General features: G+C 46.0%; 1 pseudogene; it reads right to left on the reverse strand.

Annotated features, from left to right (window-relative positions):
• Positions 1 to 1529: 1529 nt before the first annotated feature.
• Positions 1530 to 4731, reverse strand: LOC137411749 (uncharacterized; annotated as a pseudogene).
• Positions 4732 to 11895: the final 7164 nt, after the last annotated feature.

An 11895-nucleotide genomic window follows, 5' to 3' on the forward strand; every position in this document is an offset into this window, starting at 1 on the left:
AGCCTACAAAAAAAATCTCTGCTGCATTGAAGGTTCCCAAGAGCACAGTGGCCTCCATAATTCTTAAATGGAAGAAGTTTGGAACAACCAGGACTCTTCCTAGAGCTGGCCGCCCGGCAAAACTGAGAAGGGCCTTGGGGGAGAAGGGCCTTGGTAAGAGAGGTGACCAAGAACCCGATGGTCACTCTGCCTGAGCTCCAGAGATCCTGTGCGGAGATGGCAGAAACTTCCAGAAGGACAAGCATCACTGCAACACTCCACCGATATGGGCTTTATGGCAGAGTGGCCAGACGGAAGTCTCTCCTCAGTGAAAGACAAACTCTGTGAAAGACAAACACAAAGACAAATGACAAATCACCACGTGATTCAAAACACCTGACCACCATGTGATTCAAAACACCTCACCACCATGTAAGTAAAAACACCTCACCACCATGTAAGTTGAAACAATTCACAACCACGGAAACAAAAGTTTGAGGGAGTAGTTCAGTGACAACACACACTGCCCAGGTATGTAGACCTATAGATGGATTGTTGCTGAGTTGTTGTTTTGTCATGGTTTACACCAATCATAATACAAACAATTATTTTGCACAAATGTATTAGTAATATATGTGACTAGCAGAAGTACCCGGCATTGCCGGGCGGGGGAGGAGAGGGGAGGGTGAAGGGGAGGGGAGGGGAACGGGGGGGAGGGAAGGAGAGGGGGGGAGGGGAGAAGAGGGGGGGAGGGGAGTAGAGGGGGGGAGGGGGAGGGGAGAAGAGGGGGGAGGGGGAGGGGGAGGGGAGAAGAGGGGGGGAGGGGGAGGGGAGGAGAGGGGGGGAGGGATGGGAGGGGAAGAGGGGTGGAAGGGGGGAGGGGGAGGGGGAGAGGGAGGGGGAGGAGGGAAGGGGAGGGGAGGGATATAGATGGTTACTGGCAATTCATCACATCCACAATGATGTAATCCACACAATTTATGTACTTTACATAACGTTAATAGGAATACATGGCCGTGTAGATGGGAAATACAGTTTGTTTGAAATAAATCACAAATATCAGATGAAAGTTTTAAAATTTAGAACTATTCTCACTCAGAGTTAAACATCACCGCAGCATTACGCGGTTGCTTCAGCGTTTTCTGTGAATTATATGTCATCATTGTGAGATTTTTTTGTATTTTTTTTTTTGAAATGAGATTTTTATATTAAAAAAACGGCAAAAAAGCATCAGAACAGCTGCTGAAAAAGCATCAAAACAGCAGTGAAAAAGCATCAGAACAGCAGTGAAAAAGCATCAAAACAGCAATGTAAAAGCATCAAAACACAGTAAAAAGCATCAAAACAGCAACAATTGTCCGGTGATTTTTCAATCACCGCAGCTAAATGTGTCAGAGTAATTAACTATTTTCCTTCGTGCCTTTTTTTGTGTGTTTTTTTTAATACACATAAATACATAAGATCACATAAATACACATAAATACACATAAAAATCAGATCAGAATCAGAATCGATATTCTCACAATCATCACAACACACCAGAAACGTAGTTAATTACGCAGTGCTGCCTTGTAAACAATGTTCTTTGTCTTTCCTTGTTCGGATAGGATGTATAGATTGTTCTCTTGTCCTACCCGACTACATCCTACGTATAGTTGGCCATGGGAGAAGCACGGGGAATCAAGGTTCAGTCCGACCACCTTGAGAGATTGTCCTTGCGCCTTGTTGATGGTCATGGCAAAGCTGAGCCGTACGGGGAATTGGAGCCTTTTGAACTCGAATGGCAGATCAGATGGTATGATTGGTATCCTCGGAATGAAGATCTGTTCCCCGCTATAGTTTCCCGTAAGTATGTTGGCCTCAATTACATGAGGCATCAACTTTTTGATAGCCAGTCGTGTGCCGTTGCACAGTTTTAGAGGATCGATATTTCTCAGGAGCATGATTGGAGCACCTTCCTTTAGATGGAGTATATGAGGAGGCACACCTGGAGGCTGTAGCGAATTGAGGAGCTCTACCGGGTAATGGACAGTCTCGTGGTCGTTTTGGATTGAGTCGACAGATCGGTAAGTTCTTAAATCCCCAGGAATAGTCTGCAGAAGATCCAAATTGATTTTGTCCACTGCATCGTTCTTTGGGGCTAGAATTGCCCTTTCACAGAGCCAGGAGTGATTTCGGTAGTTGGCGGGGATGTTGGGGAAGACGTTCGCCTTGAGTTCGTCAGCCGTGGTGACATTGTTGCCGCATGGTACGATGTCCAGTCCATCTTCAGGGCACGTCTCCAAATCTCCGTTTCCGATCTGTAACAGCTTCGCTGAAAAGGTGCTTGCGGCTACATCTCCATGAAGGGTGACACGCATGTTTGTGCTGAGTTTCAACTTCGTCACTTTTGACCATAGAGGAGATGCCTTTATACAGGAACGAAGTTCATCTGCCTTGGTCCCGCGTGGTATGACAGGCAGGGTCTGTGGGAAATCCCCTGCCATCAGAAGAGTAATGCCTCCCATGACAGTCTGAGCGTTTCGAATATCTTGCAGTGTGCGGTCAACTGCCTCCAGTGCAACTCTGTGAGACATTGTGCACTCGTCCCAGACAATGAGTTGGCATTGCCGAAATACCTCTGCGACAGCCGATGACTTGGAGATGTTGCACATTGGCTGCTCCGTGTTAGTGAGGATGAGGGGGAGCTTGAAGGTTGAGTGGGCGGTCCGGCCCCCGGGGAGAAGAGTGGCAGCAATTCCGGAAGAGGCAACAGCCAGAGCAATCATCTTTTTCTGCCTGATTTTTGACAGGAGGAGGTTCATAAGGAACGTTTTTCCAGTGCCTCCAGGTGCTTCCAGAAAGAACAATCTACCTTCAGAAGAGTGTATGCTCGCCAGCACTTGCATGTAGATCTGTCCTTGCTCTACTGTCAGTCTTGGCTCGTTTTCATTGATGTAGTTTTCCAACTCTTGTGCGTTGTATGAAGTCTCTCGGAGTACTTCCCGAGCCAGGTGATTCTGTTGTTGTCGCTGTGTTACAGGAAGGCCAATGACCTCCAGCGAATGTCCTCCAAGAGAAAGCAGTTTGTCTTCTATGAATACTAAGGCTTCATTGTAGATCACATCAGAGTAGTCTGCTTCAGCATGAACCTGTCTTGCCCTGTGGAGAATGTCCTTGCTGAGATCGTCACGATGGTTATTCCACAGTTGTACCGGGTTGGAGAGACCGCAAGTTTGTAGCATGATGGCAAAGAGATTTCTCAACAGGGCTGGAGAGCATGAGACTGCTGCTTCTTCTAGAGTGGCATCCCTGTGGCTGTCATCCTCCAGAAGGCCATGCAGGTGGCAGGCTTGGCGGAAGGTGTCGCAAACCTGGCCGTTGAACGTTCTCAGTTCTTGGAAAGAGATGGGTCCTTTGACATGATGGAGTAGAAGGCGCAGGAAGAAGCATTCGAAATTGTTTGGATGTACAGTGTAGACTCGTCCAATTGCATCTGAACGGCGAATGTCGGGATGTCCCACAACTCGTGCTCCTTGTGTACGTCTTTTCCACGTCTTACTGCCAACCACCCAGGTGTAGTACTGTGGGACTTCATTGTAGATGAGTGTTTTGGCGAATTCGTCTTGTTGACACAATTGGAAGAATGCGGTAAGTGTAGTTGAACTTGGTGGTTCTGCTGCTTTTTGCCTTGCGTTGCCTTCTGTGAAATACACTCTCTGGCCATTCTCAACATGTATGGAAAGGTGTACAATGGTTGGGTAGCGTTCGTGGATAGGGAAATTGAGAACTCTCCAGATAGCTTCGTTACTACTGACGTAACGCCCCAGCTGATATGACTCGATCTCGTCGTTTTTGTTCCTCTGAAGGCTGAACATCGCCATGTCCGAACCTTTGTTGACGTATTTGCACACGTATTTGATTGATTTCACTGAGTTGCAGAACTCAACATTGAGATGAGCCTTGAACATTTTAGAGAGAAGTGGACAGTATGGTACAATCCATCGGTTGTCAACGTCTATGCTTCTGGTCTCGGAAATTGAAATAGATGTTTCAGATCCACCGCTTTCAGGCTTTCTCCTCCGGTAAAGTGGGTATCCATCCAGACCAGTCTGCGTTTCCTTGAGAAATGCCCTAGGATATCGCTTGGTGCATTTACCATCCTTCATACACGGAGACGATGGATTCAGCCGGCCGCAAGGGCCATGCACCATCTGCGTTTTGACGATGTTGAACAGCTCTGGATCCTCATCAAGGATTGGAAGTTCATCACTGATAAAAGTCTACATTGGAAGCGTGGATCTTTTCTTCTAGCCACACCAGAATGTGGGCATGGGGCAGGCCTCGTTTCTGCCATTCAATGGTGTACATGAAGCATCGGACAGTCCCGAAAACTTTGCCCTTCTTAATCGTCTGCATGAGTTCCTTCTGTTTCTGGTGGAATACCCTTGCGACAATGTCATGGTGATGTGTTGGCTGCTGGTTGATCATCAACTCTCGCTTAATTTCTTACCACTTCGGATTACAGGTGAAGGTAAGGAAAAGGTCGGGGTGACCATAATTGCGTACGTATGCCATCGCATCCTGGGTCCGCTCGTGCATGTATTGGGGACCTCCGGTGAACGTGGATGGCAAGATGACCAGTTGTCCCATGTTCTGAACATCTCCGTCATTGTTGACAGCATCCCTGAGGTGTGCGTACGATTCTGCCCTCAGTTGACGTTGGTGGAGCCGGATAAAGAGGAGTCTCTCACTTTCGATTTTGGCATACATGTCGACGATGAACTGGTGGAACAGATCATGGCACTGCAGGATATGATTCGTGGAATTCTTTCTGACCATGATGTGGAAGGCATAGAAGTCATTTGCAGATACTTTCTTTCCCTGGCCGCCAGCTTGTTCAACTTCAAAATGATAGCCATCTTGTCCTTTCCAGAAAATCAGAGGGTACTGGAGGGCGTCATAGAATCGGTGAGTCTCCAAAATCCGCTTCGTGCTGTTGTCGCGAAGATGCAGGACGATGTCGCGATTGTTGTACTGCTCTCCTACCATGAGAACTGCAACGTCATTGTTGACTGGCTCGTTAAACCGACGTTCTTGCTCCCCGTGAGGACGTTTGTCAGCTCGAATTACGACCTTGTAATCAGGTGAAGGCATTCTCTCCAATGTCGACTTGAAGCTGTTGACCAGCGCATTATTTGAGTGGAGCATATCTTGTAAGGCGAGGATTAGTTCAGAGCGTAGGTTGGGGAAGTTCTGTCCTCGTCGGGCAGCTTCTTCTCGGTGGTCACCCATAAAATAGATTTGTAAAAATTTCGGTTGCTCACCTGGTTGAGGGTGGATATAGCCAATGAGGTGGTATACCTGGCCTTGCACCTTGAATGTAGGCATGAATCCTTGCTCAGTGACGACGCGATCTGCTCCAAACGAAGTCATTTGGAACGAAGAGTTGTAATTACGGATTTCCTTCAGGAAGTGTCTGGATTGAGTCGTAGTTGATTGAAGTAGTTCTTTCAAAGGTTCCGGTGGAGATTGGAGAGAAGGCAAAAGGACATTGCCTCCCCTGCAACACATTCCTGGTGTTTCTCCCTTCCATTTCAAGGCATGGCAAAACTGACAGGTGAACGACATGGAGCCAATATCAACGTTTGAGGAGTAGTCAGTGTTCGGATTGTAACTGAATGCAGCCTTCTCCCATGCAATGGCCAGCTGCCGTCTGCCTGATGGTTGCCAGGTGTTGAGTCGTTTTTGGCGCTGTTCTTCTGTCTCCTGCTGTCTGGCCCTCGTTACACTTTGTTTATTGGCATTCAGTCGTGCCTCTGTCTCATCTTCTGTCTCTCGCTGTCTGGCCCTCGCTACACTTTGTTGATTGGCATTCAGTCGTGCCTCTGTCTCATCTTCTGTCTCTCGCTGTCTGGCCCTCGCCACACGTTGTTGATTAGCGTTCAGAAGTGCCTCTGTCTCATCTTCTGTCTCTCGCTGTCTGGCCCTCGCCAGACATTGTTGATTGGCATTTAGATGTGTCTCTGTCTCATCCTCATCTTCTGTCTCTCGTTGTCTGGCCCTCGCCAGACATTGTTGATTGGCGTTTAGACGTGCCTCTGTCTCATCTTCTGTCTCTCGCTGTCTGAATCTAGAGACACATTCTTGATTGGCTTGTCGATTGTGAAAAGTACCTTTATCGGCTTCATGGAGTCTCCGATCAGTGATTTTCCTTGCTCGGGAGGTTGAACGTGACAAATTTCTTTTTTTCGGTGCCATTGCCTTTATCACAGTCAGTCTTCCAGTCACTCACTCGTAGACAAATTCAAAATACCAAATTCAAAATACTCGTAGACAAAATACCACGTTTACACGTGGTAAGAAACGACGCAAACGCACGATTGCAACTCTGCGTCGTGTCGTGGGCGTGGCCAACGTGGCCTCATGCTCCCAGGTGATTGGCTAACTCGAGCTCGAGAGAGCCATAATGCGCTACGTTATGGCAAAAAATATGGATCTGAAGATGAAAGAAAAAAAAACCTATGTGGTGTGAATGGCAATGTTCCTCGCTGAAATGTGAAAAAATGCAATCGCGCGGCAAGGAACATCACGTGATCGCTCTGAGCGATCGATTGCAACTCTGCGTCCTGTCGTGGGCGTGGCCAACGTGGCCTCATGCTCCCAGGTGATTGGCTAACTCGAGCTCGAGAGAGCCATAATGCGCTACGTTATGGCAAAAAATATGGATCTAAAGATGAAAGAAAAAAAAACCTATGTGGTGTGAATGGCAATGTTCCTCGCTCAAATGTGAAAAAACGCAATCGATTTTCGCTCTGAAATACATGCGAACGTGTAACTGAGTTAATGGCGGCAAGGAACATCACGTGATCGCTCTGAGCGAATCAGCGCGCTGCTCTGCGACCGGTCAGATTCCGTGCATAATATTCCTCGCTGAAATGCACTGAGGTAAAAATATGGTTAAAAAATATTATGAAATAAATTTTTAGGTCGGCCATGTTCTTACCAGGCTCAATGGCCATGTCTGTGCCAAATATCAAGTACGTGAGCCTCTCCGTTTAGGAGTCTATCGGTAACATTACACACACACACACACACACACACACACACACTCACACAAACTGTTTTATATATATAGATGATACTTTTTTAATAAAAAAAATTGAAGTTGAAGATTGAAGTTGAAAATAATAATAATAATAATTCAATAACAAAATATATATTCAATTTTTTTTTACAATACCCTCAGGACATACAAACGGGAGACGTAGGTCGTAGGTGCATACCAGAAGTTTGGTAGGATTTCACAAAAGTTTGAGGGAGTAGTTCAGTGACGACACAACACAACACAGACACTGCATATATATATATATATATATATATATATATATATATATATATATATATATATATATATATATATATGTATATATATATTGTTACGTGTTCCTCTCCGACCTCCTGGTCTCGGTGTACCTCCGAACCCCGAGAGGACCCACGGCAGAAAAATATGTTATTCCGTGTCGAAATCAATATTGAAACCACACCAATGGTTATCAACAAACAAATAATATATAAAAAATCACACAGGAATAACGATACAACAATGATAGCAATCAACAATACAATCAATATATCTTAAGATGGTACCATCTGCTAAAGTAACATAAATCACTGCGCTCCCAGTGAATGGAAAAAAACACTCCTGAATGTCTCTATAACTCAAAGGTGATCCCGGGGAAGAGGCGATGAGGCGAAGAGGCGATGAGGCAAAGAGGCGATGAATGAGGTGTAGGCAGAGAAAACCCACAGCAGACTAGCGGCGAAAAGGGAAATCCCAAAGGCACGAACCAGACGTGCACATTCACAGTTCAATCAGCGAACCGCAGCGTAATCTTCGAACTCCGCTTTGTGCACACACCTCCCCGGCAGATGACCGGATGGTTAGAAAAGTTAACGCGTAGCAAACCTTTTTCAGTGAACGATGCGCGAGGTTCAAAATGGCCGACGGCTCTTACGTGAGTTGAAGCGACCTGGCGGGGGATTCTTCGAAACCTCAATGCCTATACCTGACTATGCAGGTTTCTCAATCCTACAGCGATAAAACCTATCGCCGGATGTCCTTTCAAGGAACTCAAAATTCCCTGGCGACATTCGCTCGACCATGCTCGCTACGGAGCTTCGAGACACACGTCTTCTCCGACTTTTCTCCTCATGCCTTCTTCTTCTTCTCTCCGTCGTCTTCCGGTTCGGTTTCCGGTATCATTTAAATTTAGCCTTTTTAACTTTAGATAACTGTTCATGAATAATAAACCCTTTGAGAATAATAATAGTACATAATATCAGAAATATGTCATGTGGGTGAAAACCACAACAACGGAAGTTATGAATCCGTAACACTTCCCCCCCTCAAGAAAGAAAGTTTGAACACAGCGAAAACTTTCTTTGCATGCAAACTCTTCAAACAAACAAAAATAAACTCACAACCCAAATCACTAATTCCCGTGAGCAACAATTATCAATATCTCAAAAATAAAGCAACAACATTTCACACAAACCACAGAGATTCCCAAAGTTAATTCACTCTGGACAAAGCATCAGCAACGACATTGTCCCTGCCCTTTACATGTTCAATTTCCAAGTTGAACCCCTGCAAAGCAAAACTCCATCTCATCAACCTCTGATTTTTATTTCTTTTTTCGAATGAAGGTTAAGGGGTAGTGATCAAAATCCAAAGTTTAAGCAAATCTACAGCACTTTTCCCGGGAGGCCGAGCTGAAAGCCAGGTTCCATGGTGGTTGGGTGGTGAGGCCTGGAAGTATTCACTACATGGACGCCTTTAGGAACGTGGCGTTCACGATTAATCCGTGTAGGAATTTTTGCTCGGCTGCTCCGCAGCATTCAGTGCTTCAACTCTTTCTAACTCGTAATAATCACGGTTGGACCGCATGTCACTGTTGTCACGTGAATAGCGGTCTCCTTCTCGGCCACAACCCCGACAATCATTCCTTTGGGAGCTGCCGTAACTCTGTGAGCCTCCATAGTAATATCGACTGCGGCCACCACCAAAACTACCGCCACGTTTTCCTCTTCTGTAGCCCCCTCGACGGCTACGGCCTGCCTTCTCTACGGCTATGGTCCGACCATCCAAATCCTTGCCATTCCAATCCTTCTCTGCCTCTTTGGCATCCTTTGTGTTTTCAAACGTGACAAAGCCAAACACCTTGACTTTTGCGTTTCCCTGTCTTTTACCAGCCGCACTTCCAGAAGCGGTCCATATTTGCTGAAGACAGAGTTCAGAACTTCTTCCTTTGTTTTGAAGTTCAGTCCACCTACAAATAACTTGCCAAATGTGCCGCCATCCCTAACTGGTGTTGTGTTATTTTCCCTACTGGGCTTTTTAACAACCATCAGGTTACCAGAAACTCGACCACCGGCCAAATCATTCCCGATAACAAAAGATACACCCTCTACAGGAAGGGTGGCTTGTAAACCTACGGTGACCGGTCCTGACACCAAATCAGATTCTAAATGGATGACATGAAGTGGAGCTTTAACACAGCCACCAACCCCCTGTAAGCGAACACTAACCCCAGTTGCCGTCTTCTCTGACAATGGCAAAATGCCTTCAAGCATCAAAGACTGATGTGCTCCTATGTCCCTCAATACCCTAACCGGTTTCTGGATAGTCGAGTCTCCATCCAATGATACAAACCACTCTGAAATAAATGGTTGGTAACCCTGTTGAAGGCGATTTCTCACATTTGCCATTGCATTCGGAGTTGTACTAGTCTGACTCCGCTCCTGATTTTGCCTTCCCATAGCATAACATCGGGACATCAAGTGTCCAGGTTTATTGAAAAAAGCGCAAGTAGGCCCGGAGAAGAAACTCGTGGTTTGTCTCGAGCCCCCCGGAGGATAAGTCTGCCTTGGAACTGTTGTCTTCTGATTTCTAGAAGTCGTGGTATCAGAGATGTCCTCATCGTCATCTCGAGGCCGCCCCCATGAATTTTCGTTCTCCGCACCGGATGTACCATAGCTCCCCTGTTTATGTCTAGGCGAGAAGTTAGGTTTGTGGAACCCCATCCTGTGTGTTAAGGCATAGTCATCTGCCATGGTTGCTGCCTCATACAACTTCTGTACTTTCCTTTCCTCCAGATGTACTTTAATGTCATCGTGGACACACTGTTGGAATTCCTCCACCAGGATCAATTGTCACAATAGTTCGAAGTCTTTCCCAACCCCTTTTGAATCACACCACCGATCAAACATGGTTTCTTTCATTCTGGCAAACTCCACATGGGTCTCACTCTCCCTCTTCATGGCATTCCGGAATTTTTGCCGGTAAGCTTCAGGGATCAATTCATAGGCTTTGAGAATGGTTTTCTTCACTATCTCATAATCTGCACATTGGTCAATCGGTAAAGCCGAATAAATATCTTGAGCTTTACCCACCAGAACACTTTGCACTAACATGGTCCAGGACTCCTCAGGCCATTTTAGCAGTTGAGCCACTTTCTCAAAGTGTGAAAAAAAATTGGCTACCTCCTTTTCATTGAAGGGTGGAACCAGCCTCACATGTCTGCCAACATCCCAGGTGTTCTGACTCGGTGTCGAACCAGTCGGCATGGATGGTACCTCTCCCCGTTCTTTCATTAAATCCAGCTCCTTGAGTTTGATTTCCTGCTGAAGCGCCATTTCACGTTCCTTTAACTCCCTTTCGGCTTTTCTCTCCTCTGCTTCGAGTTCCCTTGCAGCTCTCCTTTCCTCTGATTGTTCCTTTTCTCTTCTCTCTTCGAGTTCTCTTTCAACTCTCCTTTCCTCTGCTTTTTTCTCTTCTAACCTTTCCTGGCTCTGCAATTGCATCTCCAGTTTCCGGAGCTCCACATTTTCTTGTTCCTCGGGGAACCAATCCAAGGCTCCCTCTTCCCATGTTCCTTGTCCCTCCAGAGATTCTATCACCAATCTCTGCATCTCTGCTTTCCTCATATTCGCTCGGACCTCCAAGCTAAAATGTCTGGCCAATACCAAGAGGTCCGATTTTTTTTAATGTTTGGAACTGTGCCTCACTAGGGGACGCTGCAAACTTTCCAGCGTCAAACACCATGGTGACTATCAGTTAACACCTGTTAACCTTCACACAAGAAATTTCCCAAAAAAAAACAAAATTGGGAAAAATTTGGGAATGTTGGAAAAAGTTCAAAATTTGGGAATTCTGGGAATGTTAAGGAATTCTTTCCCAGACGAAATTTAGGGAATTTTTTTTATCCCGGATGATCCCCCAATTTCTGATAAGTGTTCCTCGCCGACCTCCTGGTCTCGGTATACCTCCGAACCCCGAGAGGAGCCACGGCAGAAAAATATGTTATTCCGTGTAGAAATAAATATTGAAACCACACCAATGGTTATCAACAAACAAATAATATATTAAAAATCACACAGGAATAACGATACAACAATGATAGCAATCAACAATACAATCAATATATCTTAAGATGGTACCATCTGCTAAAGTAACATAACTCACTGCGCTCCCAGTGAATGGAAAAAACACTCCTCAATGTCTCTATAACTCAAAGGTGATCCAGGCAAAGAGGCGATGAGGCGATGAGGCGAGGAATGAGGTGCAGGCAGAGCAAACCCACAGCAGACTGGCGGTGAAAAGGGAAATCCCAAAGGCGCGAACCAGACGTGCACATTCACAGTTCAATCAGTGAACCGCAGCGTAATCTTCGAACGCCGCTTTGTGCATACACCTCCCCGGCAGACGACCGGATGGTGAGAAAAGTTGACGCGTAGCAAACCTTTTTCAGTGAACGACACGCGAGGTTCAAAATGGCCGAGGGCTCTTATGTGAGTCGAAGCGACCTGGCGGGGGATTCTTCGAAACCTCAATGCCTATACCTGACGACGCAGGTTTCTCAATCCTACAGTGAT

Source organism: Myxine glutinosa, chromosome 3, assembly GCF_964187855.1.
Source record: "Myxine glutinosa chromosome 3, kmMyxGlut1.1, whole genome shotgun sequence".
Classification (NCBI taxonomy): Eukaryota; Metazoa; Chordata; class Myxini; order Myxiniformes; family Myxinidae; genus Myxine; species Myxine glutinosa.